The sequence below is a fragment of the Meleagris gallopavo genome, chromosome 1 (genome assembly GCF_905368555.1).
Source record: "Meleagris gallopavo chromosome 1, MGAL_WU_HG_1.1, whole genome shotgun sequence".
Lineage (NCBI taxonomy): Eukaryota > Metazoa > Chordata > Aves > Galliformes > Phasianidae > Meleagris > Meleagris gallopavo.
The window spans coordinates 177,168,971-177,194,467 of NC_139404.1; the positions used below are offsets into that span (position 1 = coordinate 177,168,971).

Below are 25,497 nucleotides of genomic sequence, written 5' to 3' on the forward strand. Positions count from 1 at the left end.
GCAAAATGAGGCTTTGCTGGGGTAGGGCCTTAAAGCCTTAAAGCCCACATGCTATCTGCTGGGCCAGTGGAGGGGTCTCCCCTCTCATAGAAGGGTGGCTGTGGTGGCCTCGGGTCAGCTGGGCCTGATGGGGCCATGGGAGCTGCACGTTTGAACCTTCAGCACAGCTGCAGCCAGGAGAAGGGCAGTTTTCGTTTTGCTTCTTATGAACAGCAGATTTCCAGCAGCAACGATTATGGGGGATATCTGGAGAAGGTGACCTGCAGAGGATCACACACTGGCAGGCAGGGAACAAGACCCCATTATTCATAACTTTTATGGTATTGAGAGGCAGTCTGGGGCTGTTTGGACAGCTGGGGCTGGGGGACAAGAGTGGGGCAGCCCTCGGGCTCACACACCTGGACATGCTCGAGGAGACCCATTCCCCATTACCACGACCATTTCTCTCTCCCTTCCTATATAAAATACTTTCATACAGGCATAAGCAGAAGCACACAGGTACTTTTATGTACAAAATTAATTTTCATTTACGTTTTCTCTTTCAGTTTGCATTTAGTTGGCTTCCAAGTGGTGGACAGGACTCTTCCCACCTCCTGATGCCTTTATTTCTATTAAGAATGTTCTACCCTCTAATGCAACCATACAAACAGCCTCTAAAGAGGGAGAGTGACTACTAAGACAAAGAGACAATAGATGGCTGCCAAGAGATAGAGGGCTGTGTGAATGCAAAATTTTGTTTTTACAAAGAATAACAGGGACTTTTCCTTCTGTCATGTTTTCATTTATACTGAGCCACAGCTTTATTTGTAAGAAGGGACAGCAAGCAATTTCCAGGCAGAGATGCAGTAATTTTGAAATTGAATGTGTCCCTGCAATTACTCAGTTGTAATTCTAATAAATACCTTCAGTATAAACCAAGAGAAGAGAGATGGTTCATTTATGAATATGGCTTCGTGGTGTTCCCACAGATCTCTAGCTTTTATCTTTTCCCCTGCAGAGTAAAAGACAGAGGCAGTGTCATGTCTTCCCTTCTTTGCTGGTAGAACAAACAGAAAATGCTGATCTATTTAAAGAAAACTACCAAATGGAACAAAAAAAAAATATATATAGCAAAACTTTCACCACCTTTAATAACCACAGAGAGGATTATGGAGGTTAATAGTGTCATACTGTGGAGTACCTGTGTATCCTGATCTCCGTTTTTGTCAGTTAACCACTGCAAATACTGATTAATTCAAGTGGGAAGAGCATGGCCTATTCTAATTGCAGATGATTAGAAGAAGCAGCAGGAGAAATGTAGGAAGCAGGAAGGTATATGCTGTGCCACAAGAGTTTGGTTTATCCTACTGCTTTATTACTTGCCGGCATTTATTTCTTAAGCCACACCTATAAGTAATCCTGTTTTTGCTGTGGTTGAGAGCAATGCTTTCCCTTTCCCATGGGTGCCGGGATGCTGCTCACTGCAGATGGGTGTATGATTCTGCTGGCTTTCTAGCTTATCACCCATTTGCTCAGGTACGGAATGGACACACCTCAGCTAGGGACTGCACCACGTTCACTCCGCTGTAACCAAACACTGAGCACAGCTCAGCCCACCTCTGCCTGGAGGAAGTGGGTGTTTTTTGAGAGGACCCATGCCCCAGGAGGCCATGGTTCTGCACTGTTGGGCAAAGCCACCCACAGTGTCTATGCTGGAGCACGCAGCTTGGTGGACAATGGAAAAACCCACATAAGCATGAATGATTCCTGTGGGCATCACAGCACTGATAAGGCTGTAAGCAGCTCAAGCCAGGACTGGTTGTGGTCTGCTCCTGACCAGGAGCTAACCCTGCCCATGGCTAGACCAAGGAAAGAGTGAGGTACAAGGAGCACAGAATCATAAAATCATAGAATCACAGAATGGCTTAGATTGGAAGGAACCTCAAAGATCATCTAGTTCCAACCCTCTGCCATGGACATGGCTGCGACCTTCCAGATCCTAACATCTAACCTAAATCTCCCCTCTTAGGTTAAAGACATTCCCCCTTGTCTTTATCACTATCAGATTATGTAAGAAGTCAATCTACTTCCTGTTTATATGCTCTCTTCAAGTACTGGAATGCCACAGTGAGGTCTCCCCAAAAACTTCTGTTCTTCAAGCTGAACAAGCCCAACTCCCTCAACCTTTCTTCACAGGAGAAGTGCCCCAGCCCTCTGATTATCTTCCTGTCTCTCCTCTGGACTTGCTTCAAGAGTTTCACATCCTTGTGCAGAGCCCCAGATCTGCTTGAGATGGGGCCTCACAAGGGCGAGTAAAGGGGGACAATACCCTCCCTCTCCCTGCTGCCACTCCTCTCTTGATGCAGTCTAGGATGGTGTTGGCCTTCCAGGATGGAAAGTATTCCTACTTGCAGCAGTGGCAGCAAAGCTTGCATGGCATTTAAGAAACATCTCTTGGCATTGCTGATGGTGCTCAGCAAGTATACAACTACTGGTTGGTGCCTGCACACTGTCACTGGGAAGCTAGTAATCCATTATCCTGAGTATAAACATCATTACAACATAAAGGGACACCATGAATCTACCCCTCCATACAAACATACACATGTGCACAGAATGTCTGCTCAGTGAGACTGTTTCTTTCCAATAGCTTCTGAAATAGTCTTTGTGAAAATCTGTTTCATATTATAGCTGAGAATTGTGATGATGTGCCCATTCCTTGTCTTGGTCTAGGTGCTTCTCTGAGAATGAGCTGGTTTGAGGTTGTCATGGTTTTGTGGGTCCATGGGTCCCTCCGCCCCGCCAGTCATGAAACCAGGCCAAACCGGCCCGTAAGCTGTTGGCAGAGGTAGAAACGACAGGAGGCAGCTCTTTGTGTATCTGGGGGAATTCACTTTCTGCTGGCATGCCTCCCCATGCCACCTCAGCATGTTATCCTCAGGGTCCAGGGAAGCTCAAAGAAAGCAAAGAGGGGACATGGCCAGAGAGAGTCCCATTTCCAGGGCAGCCCCTTGTTGTAGCGAGAGGGAGAGCACAATGAGGAGAAGTAGAGGAGCTCAGCTATTGACAGCAGCAAAGTGTTGCATTTAAGCATATAGTTAGCTTGAATCATAGAATCATAGAATCATTAAAGTTGGAAAAGACCACTAAGACCATCCAGTCCAATCCATGCCTGTAATCACTCTAGACCATGCGCCACATCTCCACATTTCTTGGGCACCTCCAGGAAGAGTGACTCCACCACCTCCCTGGGCAGCCTGTTCCAATGCTTCACCATTCCTTCTAAGAGGAAATTGTTCTCAATATACAACCTGAACTTCCTCTGGAAAAACTTCAGGCCATTCCCTTTCACCCTACTGCTGTTACCTGGGAGAACAGACTGACACCCACCTCGCCACAACCTCTTTTCAGGCAGTTGAGAGCAATAAGGTTTTCCCTGAGCTTCCTCTCATTCTGACTGGGCAATCCCCATAATACTGGTACTCCAGATGCTTCATCACCTTGGTAACAGTGCATGGTGGCTGTGGTGGAAATACTATCCACCTCTTCTGAAGTAGAATTTACTTCAATACTTGCAGTATTTCTACTAGTGATGACATCACATATATAAATAGTATGGAAAATGTGCTTTTTTCTTCTGCGTAGTTCCATTGCACATTGATCCTGCATGATCAATTAATGACAGTGGGGAAAGTCTATAATTTCACTCAGAATTTCCTTCTTTCTTTACACTGCTGCAAGGTTCTCAGTCAAAAAAACACTAGGCCTCCGGAAGCATGTCTGACCTTGAACTGTCACTACTCCAAGGGACCCACCTAATCCTACAGAAAATTTAAATTGTTAATATATCCTTTAAGATTTGGTTTTCACACAAGCTCTTCTTGTAGTGGATCACAGAATCAAAGAATCATAGAATCCTTATAGTTGGAAGGGACTTTTAAAGGTCATCTAGTCTAACACCCCTGCAACGAACAGGGACATGTACAGCTTGATCAGGTTGCCCAGGGCCTGATCCGGCCTCACCTTGAAGGTCTGCAGGGATGGGGCATCCAACACATCTCTGCAATCTGTTCCAGTGCCTCACCACTCAGTGTAAAAGACTTTTTCCTTATAACCAACCTAAATCTACCCTCTTTAAGCTTGAAACCATTTCCCCTTGCTCTATCACCACAGACTCCGCTAAAGAATCTGTCCCCTCTTTCCTGTAGCTCCCCTTTAGATACTGCAAAGTTGCTCTCAGGTCACCTCGCAGTCTTCTCTCCAGGCTGACCAGCCCCAGCTCTCTCAGCCTGTCCTCACAGGGGATGTGTTCCATCCCTTGGATCATTTTTGTGGCCCTCCTCTGGATGCACTCCAACAGGTTTGCATCTTTCCTGAACTGAGGACTCCACATCTGGACGCAGTACTGCAGGTGAGGCCTCAGCAGTACAGAGCAGAGGGGCAGGATCACCTCCCTTGCCTGCTGGCCATGCTGCTTTGGATGTAGTCTAGGATATGGTTGGCTTCCTGGGCTGTGAGGACAGGATGACCAGGTTGCCATCTCAGAGAGCACTGACAGAGAATGACACATAACACTGTGTGACCCCTCATCTGGCCATTCCTGCCTGGAGAAGGGCATTTTTACCTTGTTGTAAGATAATAAAATTAAGCTCACCTTAGTTTAAGGCCTTGATCTTGAGATGGTTTGTGCCTTTTAACCAGCTCCAGGAAGCTACTTCTCTGGATATTAATACACTGGATATTAACATAGTAATAGTCAAAATTCTTCTACATTACAGAATGCTTATGAGCTGGTTTTGCATGTTTTCTTTTAATAAAAAGGATTTTTTAAGTGTAAAGTATTGATCTAGTGGTGCTTTGCCTCTGACCGCAGTGAGGAAAATGGAGTAATGGGGATTTGGCCACTTTCAGCAGGTGTTTGCCAGGTGTAAAGGTTTCTCCAACTCAGAAGTTGTTTATTCTTTCTTCATTAAGTGAAGAGGCAGCTTGTCATCTCCCTGTCTTAGTGCACCAGGCACCATCACATCTCTCTTGTTAGAACTGAACATTTCAGATTAGGGTAGGTACAAGACAGCCCTCTAGCAGTGTGTGATTCTCTCCAAAAAATCTGATCTGTTACATGAATGATGAGCAACTTGAGCAGTGGCATAATGCCTAGAAAGAGTACAAGTTCAAAATTTCTGTTGTTCCTCAGAAATCCTAATGGAATTACAAATACAATAGTCTGCTTCTAGACTTGGTTTAACTTCAACACTGACCTTCACTGAAGAACAGGAGACCAGATGTACTAAGTGTGAATATAGATTGCACTGTCCAGAGAAGAGCCATGAGTTCGAAATCCTGTAATTTCCTCAATGTTGCAGTAAATTATGAGCCAATATCCTTTGTTAAAGACCAATTAATCATAAGAAAAATTAATCAAAAGTATTTTAAGGTTATATGCTAATTTTCAAATCCCAAATGGATTGTGCTATTCCAAAATCAGTATGTTGTTTAGCTGCAAAGCTGGCTGAACATATTCAGGGAATGATATGTGCTTTTTGAAGCCGTTTGCTTTGGGTGTTTTAAAACTTTAAGATGAGGTTCTCAATAATTTTGGTAGACAAGAAGCAGACACATTTCAAATTGTGATCATCTGTCTGAAGCACAACGAGCATCCTAGGCAATAATAATTTCCCAAACTATCAGTACTTTTTTTCCCAGAAAAGCCTTCTCAAGGAGGAGCAGCATACCTGTCACTGAGGCACAATTCTTACCTCTAGAAATGAGTCCAAAACATCATTATTTAGCCTTGATTTAATAAAAGTGATTGGAAATATCGGCAGTGGGATATTGTACCTTGTCAGCCCAATCAGCATGAGGACAGTGCTGGCTGAATGACTAACAGCCCATGACAGATTGGTTTCCCTCCTAGCAGCTTCCAAAGTTGTGTCTACTAACTACTTCTGGAAATTATATTCCATCAAATTTCTGTTCATCTCATGTCTCATCCTGGGCTACAAGAGTCTTCCTCAGTTTCTATGGCTCATCTTTTGCTTCATTTGACTATACTGAGTTCCATGAAGAAACAGTTCAAGGTTGCAAAGTTGACCCTCCAAATACTCTGTCATTGCTGGAATATTACTAAATACTAATGAAACACAGAATCACAGAATATCCCAAGTTGGAAGGGACCCACAAGGATTGTCGAGCCCAACACCTGGTGTCACACAGAATCACTCAAAACCGGGGCTTGGGACTGTGATCCCATGGGCATAAGTTAGACTATCAATTTCTAGGATTATTTAGAAAAAAACAGTCCATAATCTTCAAATTAGCACTACCAAAGTGTCAGAGTATCTAACCTACACTTTATACATTTGCAGATATGCAAAGCAATCATTTCCATAGCAAACCAGATCACCTCCACAACCCTCAGTAAGCATGAACCTGTCAAAGAGACTCTGGCCTTAAATATTTTGAGGGAGACTGTTATACTTGGTTAACTAATAGAGATATGGAGCCCTTTCCCATTCAACTGCATTTGATGTCTGCTTTTAGGTATACGGCCCCCTACAAGTGCGGGTGCCCAGCATGCTGGGTGGAATGGGGAGGAGAGGGCAGAGCATGAGAGCAGGATCGGACTGGTGGAAGAAAGAGCAGTGTCTGTTTCTTGTCTAATTTTGGATCTCTGAAGAGCACAGGTTGCCTCAAGGTGTCCAGAGGCTGCCTTAGGCTTGGGCTAGTGGAGGCTTCTTAGGTCTGCATGGCTACAGGAATACTAATATAGATGTGGTTTTGTAATCTTGTTTTATTACACTGGCTTTGGCAGTGTTGTGATCTTTTTCCACCCGAAGAGGCTTGCAGTCTCTGTCTAGTTTGCTGACTGGCACACTGCAGATCAGCTGTATACTCAGAGCTGAGTAGTCTTCTCTGCTCAGGCAGTGATTGCTTTACCCTCCAACAGAAGTTAATTATAGAATCGTGGAAAAACATTTGGGTTGGAAGGGACCCTTAAGGGCCACCTAATCCAACTCCCCTGCCACGAACAGGGACACCTACAGCTCCATCAGGTGCTCAGAGTCCTGACCAGCCTGACCTTGAGTGTCTCCAGAAATGGGGCACCCATCACATCTCTGGGCCATCTGTGCCAGTGCCTCACCACTCTTACTGTAAAAAACTTTTTCTTATATCCAATCTAAATCTCTCGTCTTATAGTCCGAAGCCACTTCCCCTTGTCCTAGGAAGCATCAGTGAGGAACCAGGGAGGATCTTTTTCCTATGTCCTCTGACATTTGGTTACTTGTATTCCTTTGGCTTCTACACAGGGCTGCTCAGCCCCCTTGGTCTGCACTTCCCTCTGAATCAATGGAGTATGTGCAAGCAGTCTAGCTATCAGAAAAGACAAATCACTGCAAAATTGATGAATATGAGCTGTGAGTCAGACCCACTGATTTGATTTAGCCTGCTTATCACAGTGGCTGCTACTTTGGGTCTGACTTCAGAGGTGACTCACATTGTACTAGTACTTCCAAAAAACCTGCCTTGAAAATATTTTGATAGGGCATCTCAAGTAATTTGCAGCATTTCTGTTAGAGCTATATCCTGTGAGTGACAGCTAACCTTTGCAAACACACTTCAGAGAAGACAGAGAGGAAAAGGATAAATCTGATTAATTTTGCCAGAGCTGAAATATATTACATTGACTGGAACAAAAGCACTGCTCTACCTGACCTGCTCCACATCATGGTTCTCCTTGAGTGGACCTTTACTGTAGAAACACAATCCTTCACAAGGCGAGCATTCTGACAGGTAACAAGCCCTTGATTAACATGAGCTACCTACATAATCAATCACAAGCCTCATGTTAAATGGCTGGGGAACTGATTCAGATCAGAAGCTGTGAAGGTTATCAGAGTTATGGGCACTGATCTGCAATGGAAATCACCCAATGCAGGTTGCTGGAAATCAGCTTGTTGTGTGGGATTGAACATAGCACTTCTCAAGTCAAACCTGTTTCCAGGTGAAGATAAACTGAAATCTCAAAATGGGATGGTGAAGATGATCTGCAAGAGAATTTAGCTGCAGCAATCTTAGGATCAGAGAATCATAGAACAGTTTGGGTTGCGTAGGATCTGAAGGCCCACCCAGCTACAACCCCCTGCCATGGGCTGGCTGCCACCCACCAGCTCAGGCTGCCCGCCACCCACCAGCTCAGGCTGCCCAGGACCCATCCAACCTGGCTTTGAGTACCTCCAGGGATAGGGCATCCACAGCTCCTGGGCAGCTGTGCCACTGCCTCACTGCCCTCTGAGTGATGATGATGTCCCTGAAACGATGCTGGTTGGTGTGGCATCAGCATCAGCACCGGATGCCCTTGGCTTTCAGCAGTCATCATCATTATCCTATTTTCCAATCCCAAATGATGTTTCACAGCTCCTTCAGCCTAATGAAACCACTAGAACCTGGAAATGGCTGATTACAGGTAGCACATCTGAGGAGAACTACACAGCTCACTGTGTTGTGCACTGCATGGCATGGCTGGCTGGCAGCTTGCTTGCCCTATTTCAGGGCAAGGTCTTCCTTTGCTAGTGTTAGAATTTAATAAAGAAAAGCAGGAGAACAAAATATCCAGTGTGATAGTTGATAATCTGTTGGCCAGCCAGAGAACGATGAGGAATTGAAAGTAGTTCAATAAATATATCTTACCACATGTGTCTGCATGGCTGGAAAACTGTTTGTATTTTCCATAACCATTTCCCTCGAGTGCCCCCAGCCTTCCAACATCTTGGTTGTTTAGGAATCATAACACGTGAGTTGCTTGGGTAACCAAAATCTGCCTGACCACCTATATCCAGCTGCCTGGGAGACTCCACGTTCCAGAACATGGATCAGTCCTGGAAAGAAATCTTGGCCAGATACCGCATGGCTTCACTGTCACAGGTTCCAGCAAGGTGCTCACAGCAAGCTGAGAGCTGTATGCACAGTCTGCTTGTGCCACTACGTATGGAGGGGACTTGTGGTTTCTGGCCAGGATGAATCTATCAGACAACAGAATTTCACATTTTACTCACTCAAGATGTACTTTTGTTACACACATAGAGAGGAAAGAGCCCCTCTCAACTCTGTCTTTGCTGTTACAGACTGAGAGGAAGGGTTGGTGGATTTGTGCAAAGAGGGAACCTGGGACATGAGCTCTGGGTCAGATAGCCTTCATGCATCCCGCAGTGTGCGAACACAGCCCAGTTTAATGAGAGCTTCTCATTAACCACCTGTTTCTCCTTAAAACTAATGAACCATTTGATGTCATAACAACCCTTTAAAAAATAACAGGGTTCCTCAGGCCCCTAATATTTCTTCCTAATTTGAAGCCAGATGCTCCACAAATTGTTCTCACTGTCATGACTGTCTGCTAGGTCTCCTGGAACACACCGACACCTAATATTAGAAGCTAGAGTGAGCTTCTAATGCTTTAATTTTCTTCCTTATTACTGAGAGATGAGATCAATATTCTTGAAAACATTTGTTAACTTTTGATGAGAATTACACAGGTCTCTGCTGCAGGCTTCAGGAGCAGTGTCCTTGGAGACACCAGAGTCTGGGCCAACCACAAGCTGTTGTAGCATAGAATTAACTCTCTGGAGGGAAATAGGACACAGCCTAAATGTTTCCTTCCCCTGGAAGACTCACAGTTCCATTCCAGCTCAGGTGAACCCGCATGCAAATCTTGCTGTGCTGTTGCCCAGAACCACTGTTCATGCTTGTTTCAATGAGTGTGGGTTTTGCCCACCATCTTGGAGTGCTCTTCTGGGCTCAGCCTGAGCCTTTAGTTCTCTATTGAAGGTCCTGATCTCCATGCTGTTGTCTAAGTACTTCCCTTCCCATATCCCTTTTTTGATAAGGAAATGTTGGACTCATTTGAGAGACCAGGAACACAGATTCTGTACTGTTTGCAAAAGACTTTAAAAAATGTCCCATGAAATAGGGAACTAAGTGCAGGTAAATCCTAGAGTACTACCTAAATCTTTGGACTGTTTGCCCAGGGAAGCTGTGGGTGCCCCAACCTGGCATCACATACTCAAGGCCAGGTTGGATGAGGCCCTGGGCAGCCTGAGCTGGTGGGGAGCACTCTGCCTATGGCAAGGGGTTAGAACTGAATGAGCTTTAAGGTCTATTCCAACACAAACCATTCCAGGATTCTACAATTCTTCTTTCAGCTTCTGATCAAAAATAAGACTTTCACAAAATCAGAGGGAAAATGCATTAACCATTGGGTTCAGTTAAGTGACTGGGGACTTTATTTAAGATTTCATTGCAGCCACTGCCTTATGCAGCAAGATCAATAACAATCAGTACCTCTACATATAACTGATCCTACAGCATGGTTAGATGTATCACCTACAGTCAGCGCATATTTTTTATTAACTTATGGTGGATTACTAAAGCACAGCTGGATTTGTGAAAAATAAATTCTTACTCAGTCCCTCTTATAGGACAGTGCAATGCTTGGTGCCACTTGCATCACATGTATGTAACCTAGTTAATCTTATAAGGTATGTTCCTGGTTACATCACACACCATATTATGAGTATTGTATTACTGTTCTGCCTCAAAGCTGATGTTTCATTAGTAGTAGATTGAATGCTCAAATAAATTTGGCACTAAAATTTGGCATTTTTCCCTGGCAAATGCAGAACATGAGACATCTTACAAATACAAAATCAAGTAGATGAATTTTATCCCAGGAACTTTTTAAAATCTCAGTAACCTTTCTTATCCTGAGCTGCTAGGCTATAAGGTGCAATGACCAAAAGGCTCCTGGGAGCAGAGGGAATGAGCTGCTGCTCTGGTTCTGGATCGAACTGCAGTGCTTTTCAGGACCATTTTCCCGGTTGCCCTGTCCTGAATGTTTTGAGCTGTGAATTCTGATTTGGTGATTGTATGGAAGGTTTCAGCCTGAAGATACAGCACCAAAACTCCTTTGCTCTCCTTGATCCGCAGAACAGATATCTTCTTGGTCCCTCTTAATCTGATTGCTTGTGTTTTCCTACAGCTTTTGCATTTATGCCTACAACCATTTTTAGAAGTGTGATGAATCATTTGTCTTTGCCTGGAAATGTACTTAAGTCTTCTGGAGATTTGTCTCAAGTCCATCTTCTCCATTCCAGTCCAAAAATCTACATATGCCTCTTTTCTGCTTCTCAGCTGGAAACCTTTACTGAGTTCAGCACTGAGCTACTTTAAGAGCTGCTGTAACATGATGTTCTTTTGAAAATGATCATTTCCCCCACTTTCTCCAAAAAGACATGCAGAGATCAGGACAAGTGTGGTCTCCTTGCTCTGGGTGTTTGTGTAGTGGAACTTATCAGCAGCATGGATTGCATACAGGGCCTTCTGTAGCAGGTACTATATGAGCATGGTGCAGATGGTGCTAATCCAAAGTGCTTACAATCTAATTGCTATGCCTGAGCGCTCATTAGCAAGTGGGCACTTTTCCCAGCCAGTGGTATGGGGCTGTAGGTAAGTCTGGCCAGCTGATCCTACTAAGCACACCAGCACTTACCTGCTCTGCTTGAGCACTTTCCTAATGGTATGCAGATGAGCTGGAAGGATGCTCCCTCCTATTACTGCCCCTGGAAAAATGCAGCAGTGGTAGCAGTGACTAATAAACAAACCTGTTTTTACCTAAAAGATAAGCTCTATGCCTAACTGGGGATGAAAATAGGTTCCCAAGATTAACTTTGTATCCTTCTGTGGTTTCTTCCTGCTGTACAGGTTGTGCTGTTTATCTCTTGTTTTTCATACTCACAATTTACTTTCTCTGAAAATATCAGTGAATAGTTAAATGGTGCTAATATATATCCACCAAGGGATGCTGTAAAGTTTTTAAACGGTGATTGGGTGTTTGGCAGGCAAGAGGTGCATTGCTCTGTCTTTCCATGATCTCACACATCACATAAGGGTGAACAAGGGATTTTCTAAACTGTGAAGTCCCAGTGCTGCTGTCATTTGGCAATGCTGGAAACTTACATTGAACAGCTCCTATTTTTATTGGAAATATTTCATTGCGGTAAAAGGGGGTTGAAAAACAAAATACCATCCATTTTCCCAGCCCCTGAGGTAGTATTCTGCCAGTCAGGGTTGAGTGGCTCTGGAGGATGCTATGGTTGGGGGAGTCTGCATTGCTGCTCTGGGTGTTGGAAATTCACTCCTAAATACAGGATTTAGCTGGGACATGATTCATGCCTAGGCCTTATATTTTCCCATTTTACTGAGCTGAGGTCCACCCAAAAGGGACAGAAACTGCCACACTTCTTTGCCTTTATCCAGGTAGTTGAAGGAAAAAAACCCCAACACATTAATAATATATAGAAATAAATAACCTCTCTGTGTTATATACAGCCCAGAAATGTCCCTCCACACAAATCATCATGTCCTTGTTGTAACTTGTGCTTCTGAGCACAAATAAAGCACTTAAGAACACACAGGGCTGATAAACAAGAAAACGTGATCTTTTCAGATGCTTTCTGGTTTTAGCTGCTTCCATGCAGAGTGAGTGATTTCCCTTCCTTCTAACCTATTCTAAAATACACTGGTGAGGAGCCAGGGTCTGCTGCACTTCAGTGATTGTGACTGGAACAGCTTTATGTTGATGCTGAGCGTATGTTTATGTTTATAATAATGAAACATGAGACTCATTCCTCAAATTAGCCCCATGCATATAAAGCCAAGGGAATTACTCACTGTGCACAAGGTTAAACATGCCCTCATCTGTGCAGAAGGGGGACCTGAGCTTGCAGCCCAGAGCAGACTAGGCTGAGCCGAGGCCTGATGGCGGCTGCAGCTCCTCACAGGGAGGGGAGGGGCAGCGCTGAGTTCTGCTCCGTGTGACAGCGACAGGGCCCGAGGGAACGGCATGGAGCTGCGTCAGGGGAGGGCAGCTGGGGGTGAGGGAAAGGGTCTGCGCCAGAGGGCGGTGGGCATGGAACAGTCTGCCCAGGGCAGTGGGCACGGCCCCGAGGCTGGAGCTCAGGGAGTGTTTGGACAGTGCTCTCAGACACAGGGATTGGATTTGGGCTGGTGCTGTGTGGAGTTGGGAGATGTACTCAGGAATCCATGTTGGTCCATTCCAACTCAAGATATTCTGTGATCAAGTGTTTCCACACCACACAACATGTAGTATCATTGCCATGTACCACCAGGCCCCATGCTGAAAGGTTTCCAAGGAGATGCTACCTCAGGATGGTGACTTGTAGGAGTTTGAAAGCATGCTCCGTCTGATATGTTATTCTATATTGCCAGTACTAGAGCTTTGTGACACTAATAATTTCTGGTCAAACTTATCTCAAGTCAAAGACCAGTAAGTATCTTTACATAGTGATGAAAGTTTGGGTGTTTATATGCTAAGTGATGTAAAAAATGCGGGAGAAAGCACAGAATCCAGCTTCAATGTGGTTTAGGGTTAAAGAGGTGAAAGATGTCAGCTGAATCCCTGGTCTGCAGGGGACAGGACTGAGACTGGAGATGGTCAGAAAAACCAGTGAGAGAAATCTGCTCTCCAAGAACTGGGGTCTGTCAGCAATGGAAATGTTCAGCTATGTCTGCACTTTACTCAGTACTCATTTTGGAGGAAGTATGGGGAAAATTATTGGCTTATTGTATAGGAAACTCATAATTTTTTTCTTTCTCAATGGTGACATCACACTGAAGAGTAATGAGCACAGAATACACAGGGGACATTGCCAGGTTAGAGAAGCAAACTCCTCTCCTGAGCCCATAGGAGAGAACAGTGGAGAAAACATGCTAACCTTCTTGCTCAGGATGCTCACCCATTTTCCTGCCTGTACTCATCCACCATTAAACACAGATGACTATATTTGGCTGAGTAGCATAGCAGTACAAGGTCCTTAATTTCGTCTGTATTTTGACCCCATGCCCTTAGAAATTATCAACAAGCACTCAGAAACCCGCTCGCCTCTTGTCTTTTACCTTTCTCAAAAGCAGCTTGACACAGAAGAGGTAATCAGCTACATTTATAACCAGAGATATTTAATTTTAAATTTTTCTAATTTAATTAGTAATTAAATTATTTGGTAATTAGAGAATTTTGAGATAAGGTCAGAGAAGCATCCACCTGGGATGGTGTGGATGTCTCACAGTCCATCCTGGCCAGATGCTATCTCCCAGGTTGCTTCCCAGCCCTGTATCTTTATGTCTTCTGGTTCAGTGTGGCTGCTGACCTGGCTCAGCTACAGACACAGCACATGAATTTCCAGCAGTGCTCCACAAGACTTCAATTAAAGAGGGAGAAGGAGGGTGTCCCATGGCAGAACTTTGAAAGCAAATTTAACATAATCTTGCATCATAAATGACAGTGCTGAATCTACTCGTCTGTGCCAAAATCACTCATGTCACTCCACTGACTTTGATTTTACTTGTTTCATGGAGGAAGAAACAAGGAGTGGGGCTGGCTCATAGACCATGATTTCAGGATTAGGCTGTCTCTAGCAAAGTGCTTGGGCTGCATGCTTGTGGCTTCCAGTCCATGGAGAATCTCTCGTGAGTTACAGTCACTCTCCAGTTAGTGATGTAGGTCATACCTGATAAATTTGCTCACTGGATGAGTGGACAAAGGTGAAACAGTGGGCACAGTTCATCCAGATGCCAGGGGTGTATTTAACACCACATCACACAACAGATTGATTTGAAAGGTCAGAAAGCACAGCATAGAATAGGCAGAAAAATGCTGAAAAGGTGATACTATTTACAACGAAAATTTTAAGTACCTTTATTTCTGGAGCCCTTGTTTTGTTGTCATCCCTTCTGAAGAAGATACAGGGAAAATAGTGAAGGAGAAGGATGGCAAAAGGATGCCTTTGTACAGAGCCTGAGCCACTGGGCACCAGTCCATGTCAGCTGCTGGCTTGACCCAGAAAACAGAAGAGGTTTGTGAGCAGAGCACTCAGTTTGTATCTGGGGGAGCCCAGAGTTCCTGCCTGTGTGCCAGGGCAAAGAGAAGAACTGAGGTTTTTCCCTTGGCTCTTACATCTCTCTTGGATTCCCCGCTGTTTGCAGAAGGTATTTAAGCCGTTGGTTTCAATCCATCCAATAATTACTTCCAAAGAGGTAGCTTCCTTCCACAGGTAGCTTCCCTTTGCTAGCTGGGTGGCTTAGTCAAGTAATGCTGAAGCCACAGTGCAGAACAGCTTGGAAAGATCCTATGGAAGGAACATCACAGCTCCAACTCCTTTATGTGAGAGTTGGCAAATTGGGATAATGTACCACTCCACACATACCTGGGCTGTTGCCCTCTCTGAGGGTACTTCTGAGTACTTCTGGTACTTCTTGGCTTCAATAAAAAACACAGGCCAAAATGTATAAATATGGGTTCCCTAGCAGAGCTATCTGGCCTCATTATTGTCTTTCCCAACACCACTTTCAGAGAAACTTCTGATATGGTAATTAGTAGGCCTAATGTAGCTATGACAACATTGCTTTTGGAACCTTAGGCCTTTTTCTCCTTTCTTCCTGGTTTTTAGATATACCACATTTTCTTTTTTCAGATCTACAGTAAGTAACATCAAGCTGCAGTGAGAGAGAGTAATTCAAAAAACAACTTAAAACAGCCGAGGGTTATAAAAATAACTGATCCTGTGGGTAGCATCCAAAAGACTTTCCGTCATGATGAGTGTTTAGAAGGCTCATTTAATTGTCTGTATGCAAATTGTGTGTCCCTAATTCTTGACACTCAGAAATATTCAAGTTTTAAAATTAAGAGGTTCACATCAATTTATTTGCCTTTTGGATGATTTGGAGACTTCCAGTCTGCAGGCTCTATTGTTTCAATGTAGATTTTTTTTTCCAAAAACTTGAGAAAAAGGGATATTTTTTGAATGATTTTTTTTAAAAGCAAGCTATGAATACCTTGTGCTCCCTAGATTTCAAGAACCGTGATCTTAAAATATTTCAAGGATTGGACACAAAGGCCAGAAGGAACTCCAAAAATCATTTGTTTTCCAAATAAAGAGAATGCACAGATTTTAGTTTCAAATCCTCCATTTTTTAGGACTAGCACATCAGAGATGTGAGTCCATGAGCATCTCCGGGAAGAGGAAGCACTGCTCACACTTTCACCTCATCACATGGTAATGTTCTGCAAGTTCACAGTACTCTTCAAAATGTTTCATACTGCATCAAGTTGGCTTCCATAAGTCACCATGGGCCACTAGGTAGCTGTATGCTGTGCTTAACTGGCTGAGTCCTCAGCTCCCAGCCTTGGAGACTTGGCAATGGGAAAGTTTCTTCCACTGTGAAGCCCCACATTGGCATCTGATGAGGGATGGATGTGGCCAGGAGTGGAGAGTGGGTTTTACTGAGAGAGATCAGGGCCTGATGCTCTCCTTGGCCACTAGGGAAAGGAACTGTAATGCTCAAGGGGGCTTAGGTACGTTTCTGGTAGTGCTAAATGCAACTGATGCTGTGGTAATTCAGCAGAGCTGGGCGCCAACAACTTCACCTCTCAGTTTTTCCCATGTAGCTGAAGACATGCATGTTAGACCATGATGAAGAACAATTTACAGCAGTCGTCTTCAGTAGCAGTTAAATTGCCCATGGCCAAACTTTCATTAAAAGTTTATCACCCTCATTGCAAAGGACTTATTAAGGAACAAACAGCTTTATATAGCTTGATGAGCTATATAAATGTGATGCAACAGGGATATAACTGAGTTATCAGTTCTGGTACCAAATACAAATATGGCTATAAGTGAGTTTTGTGTATACCGTCATTGTTTAAAAACTGCACTAAGGCCAGGCGCTCCTTGATTAAGAGCAGCCAGATGGACACTATAAATCAGTGAGAAAACTTTGTGCCAAACTCCATGCTCGGACTGATTCATACTGATTCATTCATTTAATGTCACAAATGAGATTTTTGCAAATGGAGCCCAGATCAGAATTTGGCCTTTCATGTTTGTTTAGATTAAGAAATTTGGACAGCAAAAGGCCGCTTATGTTCTGGCTAGTAGGCTAAGTATTACAGCACTCGAATAGTAGGAAGCCCAGACAGATGGTTACATGAATCACAGCTAGGCAGGTCTGATTATCTTGATATTTTCCACGTGATAAAGCAGAGGAGTGTTGTGCCATATGGTGGAATATTGTTGAGGGACCCTCAGCAGCTGCATGGGATGTAAGCACTTCCACGGGCAAGTGGCATGCTGCAGCACTCACTCTTGGGATGAGTGGGAAAGGTGGAGAAGCAGAAGCTTCCCACCCTGTGGGATCCCCTGTGTGCTCTGATGGGAGAGTACAACAATACAGAGATCGCCTGCCTTACAAGTTTGGGAAAGGGTGAAGGAGGAGTAAAGGATGAGGCTGGAGGGTGTGAGCAGTGGCACAAAGTCCAGTTGGAGGCCAGTTCCACTCCAGGGAGCAGTGCACCCCTGGGTCCAGTCTTTTTTAACATCTTCAGTAATGATCTCAATGAGAAGGCAGAATGTACCTTCCACAAGTTTGCTGGTGACTCAAATGAGGAGGGAATGGCTGACTCACCAGAGAGCCATGCAGCCATCCAGAGGGGCCTGAACAGACTGGAGAAATGGGCTGACAGGTGCCTGATTAAATTTAACAAGGAGAACTGCGAAGTCCTACAGCTGGGGAGGACAACCCCAGACAACAGCCCATGCTGGGAGTCTTTTACCTGGAAAGTGGGTCTGCAGAAAAGGACGTATGGGTCCTGGTGCCAATACTATGTTTAAGTAGCCCAGGATACCATGAGCCTTCTTTGCAGCAAGAGAACATTGCTGGCTCATGCTCAGCTTATGTGTCTGCCAGGACCCCCATTTGTCCAGCTTGTTGAGGTCCCTCTGGATGGCAGCATAACATTCCGGTCCATCTGCCCTTCCTTCCAATTCTGTGTAGTCTTCTCACTTGCTGAGGGTACACTGTGCCTCATCGTCCAGATCATTAATGAATTAATGTTGAGATGTAGAGTCACAGGGAAGGAGAAGGTAAATGGGTGAAGGTGAAGGAAGAGGGAGTCTTGTGGGGAGTAGAAAGGAAGCCAATGGCTTCTGCAGGGTTGAGCATCTAAAGAAAGTACAAAGTAAGCAGGAGAGCAACACTACTGATGGAGAAGAGACAGATCTGGCATCTGTTTCCAAAAGATTGCTGTTTTTTTGCTGGACCTCACAGTTATCTCTCACATGATACTTTATGCTTCTTTGTGCTAGCCTGAGAGCTGCAGAAAAGGGGAAATTGCCTAAAAGGAGTGGATTTCTGCAGACATCAAGGAGTTGTTTTTCAAAGTGATCTTGTGCACAGAGATCATTTACAGCTACTTCACTTTCATAATGTGTTGGCTGAGGTTGCTAGTCTGAGGCTTTCGTTTTGTGCATAGTAAATCTATTTGCAGAATACCATGTTTTAAAAAATATACACTACTAAAAATGTGGAAACTTACTCACCTATGGCAATCAAAGGATGAGGTGATTTTATTCTTTTGAAATTCTTTTGAAGTCAGGTGATGATAAGTGATACAAGAGCTCTCCAGCAGTGGTACAGGAGGATGTGGGTGTGAACTGTGCAGGAGCCATCAGGAATAGCTCTACCTTCATGTTGGCACTGAATCCAGAGCACAGTGCTAGAAAACAGTCAGGAAAGATATTAGCAACAGCTCTTTGGTTAACCAAGGGAACAAAGGCTTGCCTCTGGGGCAAAATATGTAGGGCTGTATCACAGCTTGTCTGGCATTTGCCAGAGAGAATGCTGATTTTGTTTTGCAGAGGCTGGCAGAAAAATCATGCATGTTTAAATTGGGGAAGTGTTGTAGATGTTGTTTGTGTCTGGTAGCGGGTGAAACAGGGAAATGAGGAATGAGTTTTCTTTTGTTTGGGTTCTGTGGTTTGATTGCTGAAGCTTAGGGTTGGCTGTATATTTAGCAAATCTCAAAAATAAAGTCAGATGCATCAGTGAGCAAATGGAAAAGTACAGTGGACGAAGTGTGAGAGAGCTGCTTTGGAGATCCCACGCGGCCTGCTGGGCTGTGATGAACTGGAGCAGGTGCCCTGCAGTATTGGATGTGGTCAGGCATATAAACTCCACAGGACAGAGCAAGCCAGCCCCAGTGAAGCTGTGTTGATGGCCTTCAATCACAGAAACCAAAGATCTAGGGCCACCAGGAGTCACCCAGCCTGGCAGGACAAACTGGTACGATGACTCTAGACACTTTAAAGGGAAAACCATCAATAAATGTCTGTAAGGAAAGAGCAGAATATGTAACTAGCTAGAAGAAACTGAGATGAACATTTTCAAACCAGGTTCCTAATCTTGCATACTCACATAAAGCACAGACACTTCCGTTGGCGTATGCCCAGCAGCACAATTCCAGACTAATACCATAATTTTCATCTTCTTCATAAAGGGAGCTCTGTAATGGCTGTTCAGAGTACAGATACTGTTGCAATTTTTGTATTTTTTGCAGTGGAGTTACATGTTGCTATTTTCTTCTAAGAGCTGGAGTAAATTCATCGCAGTAAAGTCATTACTCCATAAAATACCTGACTTCCTCTGCATTCTGAGGAAACAACAACCGTCTCTGTGATGTTAGAACATCAGACAGATTGCACAACAGAGGAACTGGGACCTTTGCATGGAGAAGTAGCTGTGTGCCATGAGCAATGGCCTTTTGAGATAGCAGACAGCTTTGTCAAGGCACATGGGACACATTTGCACAGATGTGGAAGTGCCAGCAGTTGGCTAACCTCTTGCCAGAGTGGTTAATGAGAGAAGCCTAAAGGGTGGAAGAGGTGTGGAGCGATCGTTTCACACTCTCCAGCTGTGGCTGTATATCACAGTATGTAGTGTAGAAGATAAGAATGACTGTAAAAAAAACAGGTTTTAGAGTAAGAGAAGGGATTCGATACCAGATTTATTGTCTGAGATATCTCATGGAATGGCTTTGGTAATCTGTTAGCCAGATAATATATTTCTCACTTAGAGAGGAGGTGTTCATAGTGATGAATGTACCAAGTGAGATATTAGCAGAACCAAGGAAAAGGACCAATTTGTCTTCTCTAGACAGATGTTTGCTGCTTCTGATGGTTCATAGCTTCCATCTTCTCCACATCACTGCACTGCTTGGTTAAGAAGCATCTCTAGGTATGCCTGGAGCTCCGTGCCAACAGGAACAGGCCCAAAGTAGGACTAGCAAGGAGGCCCACATGGGCCAGGCCACACTGCCTTCATCAGCAAAGGCACAGCCAAATACTTGCCACCATATCCTAGTAGATCTGCACTGCTGCTCCCAGCAGCTGGTGTACTGGGCAGGAGCAATATGGGTTTGCTAAAATCCCACCATTTGGACACCTGTCTCCAAGGACTGGATTAGCATGCCCCTCATGACCAGGAGTTTGACTCCCCTCTCAGCCTCCCAGAGTTGTGAGCAAGAGAGGCTGGGGAAGCTTGCAAAGAGTCAGCACTACATCATAGCAAACCCTCCAAGGCATGGAGAAGGTGATAGTGCTTCTCATTTATCCTGAATAGACTTTCCTGTTACCCCATGGGGAAAAGAAGCATGTGGATACAGTTGTATGGCATTAGAAATCTGTTGATCTGACACTGTAGCGAATCAGAAAGCCTGGGTTAGTATGAAGTGACTCTGACTTTTTTGAGATAGAAATGAGGAAGACAAACACAAGATGTTAAAAACCAACCCACCAAGGACAAGGGAAGCCACATCTTCTCCACCTCTTCTTCCACCTCTTCTCACGAAAGGAAGGTCACTACGGACAGCTGCCTGTAAAAATACCACTTGTTATTAGTTTATCTGTAGATGACAACAATCACAAGCAATTGAAAAATATGTTCTTTTCTTCAGTTATTTACATAGCTGAATTTATCAATTAAATTCTGTTTGAGTAAGTGTCCTAACTGAATTGATCCTCAGAATCCAGAAAATCTTAAGGCTTGGCCTGCTTGGGCTGTTTGTTTTGTTTTAATAAGGAGTTAGATCTCCTTCAGATTTGAATCCAATTTCTCCGTAGTTACTTCCCTTCCCCTAACCATCACCCTTTCATTTTCACTGGGTACAACCACTTCCCATTCTGCTGCCTCAGGCTTCACTACAGTGAGCTGAACTCAGTTATCTGAGTGTTGCGTTATCAGAATAGAAAATAGTTTTGAGATAATTTGTTGACTCAGGAGTTTTTCACAGGATAACTTAGAGACATGACCAGAATTCCTGATCCCCAGGCTATTGGAAAGCTGCACTGACTAATGGGTGACTCTCTTCACATCTCAGCAAGACCAGGGAACTCAGAGAACAGTGCCTAGTGAGAAACAGCCTCTGTGCAAGTGCAGAAAGCTCACTTGAAAATATTTCTGATCAAAACATACAAAAATGCTGAATTGCACACAGCTGTTGTCCTTGCCTGCAGGAAGACAGATGTGAAATATTGTTTTAGCACAGACTTGTCTGTAGTGAAAATCCCATGACGAGGAAAAGAGATGAACCATGTCTGGTGTGACGACTGTGGCAGTGCTCACCTCCTCTTATTAAGTGGATGCCACAAACTCTAGATCAAGTAACATTGTCTCTGACATCTTGGTTATTACAGTATCAGACCAGAAGATTTATATCTTGATCTACGTAAAGTAGTTACAGCTTGTTTCTGCTGAGAAAAAGTCACAACTGCAATTTGATGTGAGTTTTAAAATTTGTTTCTCCTTAAATCCTGCTCATCACAGTGATTTAATTCAGTCCATCTCCTATCCTTACCACCAGCTGCTCAGAGATGCTTACTCAGCTATCGATCAGTAAAATACATCTTGCTAGCAAGTCCCTCCAGTGTTTTCATGCTATCAAGGCAAACGTGGAGACTCTGTTTGAAGAAATCTGACCTCAGACATATTGGAAATATGAGTCGCCCCTTTCCAAACAACCAGGTCATTTTTACATTGCACACTGAATGGACATCTTTCATCTCCTCAATCAAATGCATTTGTAAGACTTCCAAGGACAAAATGTGTATGCATACATACAGCCCCCATGCTCATAAATACATGAAAATATAATTTATTTACTTGTACCTGTCAGTTCTCTGTTATGTATAAACGAGTTTATTTCCAAATCTGCTCTCTTTGCAGTTACCAGTAGTCTGTGCAGTCACAGAAATACCTGAGTACATTTAAAGTGATCAGAAACTCTACAGGCGGAAAAATTCTGACTGAAGATAATTTATTTAAACCTCAGAAAGGTTGAAAGCACAGCCCTGCTGAAAAAGGCCTGACCAGCAGGGAAGAGAGTGATTCTGCCCCTCTGCTCTGTGCTGCTGAGGCCTCACCTGCAGTACTGCATCCAGATGTGGAGTCCTCAGTACTTGAGAGACACAGACCTGTTGGAGTGCATCCAGAGGAGGGCCACAAAAATGATCCATGGGATGGAACACCTCTGCTACAAGTGCAGGCTGAGAACTGGGGCTGTTCAGCCTGGAGAAGTGAAAGCTCTGTGGAGACCTGAGCGCTGTCTTTCAGTATCTAAAAGGGGGCTGTAAGAAAGCAGGAAACAGATTCTTTAACAGGGATAGGACAAGAGAAATGGGTTCAGACTAATGGAAGGGAGATTTAGATTGGATATAAAGATGTTTTTTACAATAATGATGGTGAGGCACTGGCACAGGTTGCCCAGAGAGGTGGTGGATGCCCCATCCCTGGAGACACTCAGGCTGGACAGGGCTCTGAGCACCTCATGGAGCTATAGGTGTCACTGCTCATGGCAGGGGAGTTCTGTATTTCTATAATTCTATGACTATCATGTTTCTCTGGTGAATTCAGAGCTGCAAAGTAGTTACTGTTACCCAATTGTCACACTTTTCCTCAGTGCTATGCATATAGGAGAAGAATCTTAAAAATGGATGTAAATAGAAAAGCTGAAAGAAATCAGCGCAGCAAATCTATCACAGATCTTCCACACCCATACTCTAAACACTTTGTTTTCAAATTGGTCAGGGCTTGGCTTTCTGATTAAAAGCTACAGCTCTATGCTAAATTGTGGTAAGCCATGGCATGGTGGTAAACCACAGCTCTGCAAGAAAAAAGTTCTTGAAACAATTACAGTACTGGCATGGCAAGTGTATTTTACAAGTACTAGATCCGCTATGTGAGTTAGGAGAGAAATTTTCTTCAGTTTGCAAAAGTAAGAAACATCTGTGGGGAAAGGATGACCTTGCTGAGAATGAATGATAAACAAAAAACCTAAACCGCATGCAAAAATAGCATGGCTCCCTTGCATATGTGCTCTGCATCATAGGAAATGTGTACATGCATAATAAATGATCGGTCAGGTATGAAACAAACATCTCCCCCCTTCCCCCCACAGTAATGTAACATTGAGATTGAACATATAATCATGAAACATCAAGAGGGCAGTGGAATTATGTGCAATAAGCCACATGTGTTTCTAAATAAAAGATCTTGCCAGACTGTCTTGATTACATTTATGATGGAGTTCCACCATTACTGGACAAAGACAATGATGTAAAGGAAATATTCTGGGATGTTAGCAAAGCAAATGATAGGATGCCTCACACCAAAGAATAATAACCAGCATTGGCCTGGAAACAAACATTGTCACATGGACTGAAAGCTGGCTGGAGTCTACGAACACAGTGCTATAAAGAATAACTACACAATGAATAGAGAAGCCTCATAAGGGACCAGAGAGATTGGTCTTTGATTCATTCCTACAGAAAAACTGGGTCTGAAAGGCAAGGCTGGGGGGAGACTACTTACAGACTGGGACAATATTGTGCCCAGAACTGAGCCTGCATTCTGTTTTTTGCTGTCAGCTGTCCTCATGTCCCTGCAGGCACGGGCACTGCAGATGTAAGCACTGCTGAGAACAGATGAGTATTGTCAGCAGATAATTAGAAAAGTGAACAATTAATAAAAAGGAAGCAGGAAGAAAATGCAGTTTTTTACACCTGAGAAAATATTTCTTGCTGTAGGTAACTGTAGGAGGTTAAAAGAAGGAAGTGACAATGCTGAGTGAAAACTTAGAATTTGAAGTTGAGCAAGATCAAAATTCTTTTTGATATCATATTTTCATGTTTTCATATATCACCACCTCCACTGTCCCTCATGGGCAGCTAAAATACCAGTGACTTAATATCAACCACAACTATTTTATTGAGCTACACTTCATTTTTATTTCTGTACATACGACCATTTGGTGAGTACAGTATTGTGAGGATTGACATTTTACTTCAGTACCTCCTTGGTACCACCCAGAAGAGAACATCATTTCTTTTCTGGTCACTATGAAAGTGTGCACTGCAGCTGATTTAATGCTGCCACATGGGACCTGCAAATGAGTGACGCCTTACAAGGGTGCTGAGTGGCACCTGAGCCCTGAGAGTTCCGGAGTTGGCAGCTCTCACCTGACAGCAGCACATCTAGCAGGCAAAATATACCCGCTCCACATCAGTCAGTAAACAGACCAGAAGGAAAAACAGTTGTATGAGGTCTGCTCTGAAAGTAATACCTCCTATATAATTATGTTGGCCCATGACATCAGAGGTACATTGGTGGTACAGCAGAAGAGGTTGAGCCTTCTTCCATTACATGTTGTTGCTGTGTGACAGATAGCAGTGGAGAGGCAGTCTGAAAAAATGGTGTCTGACATGGAAGTGCACAAGAAGCAAAGGAATGCCACTGAATTCCTCCATACAGAAAAGAATGGCAACCATTCAGATTCATTGATGCTTGCTGAATGTTTATGGAGATCAAACAGGGAGGCGGTGGGTGGTGTATTGTAGTAGTGGTGACAGCAGCAGTGAGTCAGTCACCCCTGCTAGTGCAGATTTTCATGAGTGCAACATGCAGGCTCTTGTTCATTGCTGGTGGTGACTGTGTCAAAAAATAGTGTTCTGCAGTTGAGAATATGCTCTGTCAAATAGTGTTATGGTTCTCTTTGTATATGATGTAATTTCCATGAAATAAATAGGAGGTATTACTTTTGGAGCAACCTATGTATATTGGAAATCCATAGTTATCAATTAGCAGCAGGACACTATTACTGCCTAACAAAAGGACATTTATTTTATAGCCATACTTCATAGCATCAAAAGCACTGAGTAAAAGAGGCAGCTTTCTACAATCAGCCTGCTGCAATTGCTTGCCTTTACTCTCCAGCATGGTAAATAGTTGTTATTCCTATTGTTATGCACATTACTCATTTGTTAATACTCACATGCCAATCAGCTATCGATTCCCATTTGCCAATTAAGCAATAAAGCAATTAAATCCACAGGCTGGCAAGCCAGGCTCACCTTGATATTAGTCTTCAAGACACTGAGTATACAGAAATAACTGCATGGATCTGAATGAAGGCATATCTAGGAGGGCTTGCCCTCCTTGCCAAGGCAGCTGTACTGGGCTGTGGCCATGCCACACAGCCTCACATCCACAGCCCAATGCCCTGAAACCCAGTGTGGTCACCCCAGGGCAGAGGGGAGAGATGCACAGGGCTTGAACAGGAGG

The 25,497-nt window shown here is 43.8% G+C and overlaps 1 long non-coding RNA gene across 1 annotated transcript in view; it reads right to left on the minus strand.

The window, feature by feature from the left end:
* Positions 1-25,497, minus strand: part of LOC146545799 (uncharacterized) — a 50,459-nt gene that overhangs the window by 16,661 nt on the left and 8,301 nt on the right. Inside the window, exons 3-5 of the long non-coding RNA XR_014881102.1 lie at positions 22,302-22,505; positions 20,677-20,755; positions 18,426-18,601 (exon numbers count right to left, since the gene is read on the minus strand). This is a non-coding gene — a long non-coding RNA (uncharacterized LOC146545799). The remainder of the gene's footprint in view (positions 1-18,425; positions 18,602-20,676; positions 20,756-22,301; positions 22,506-25,497) is intronic.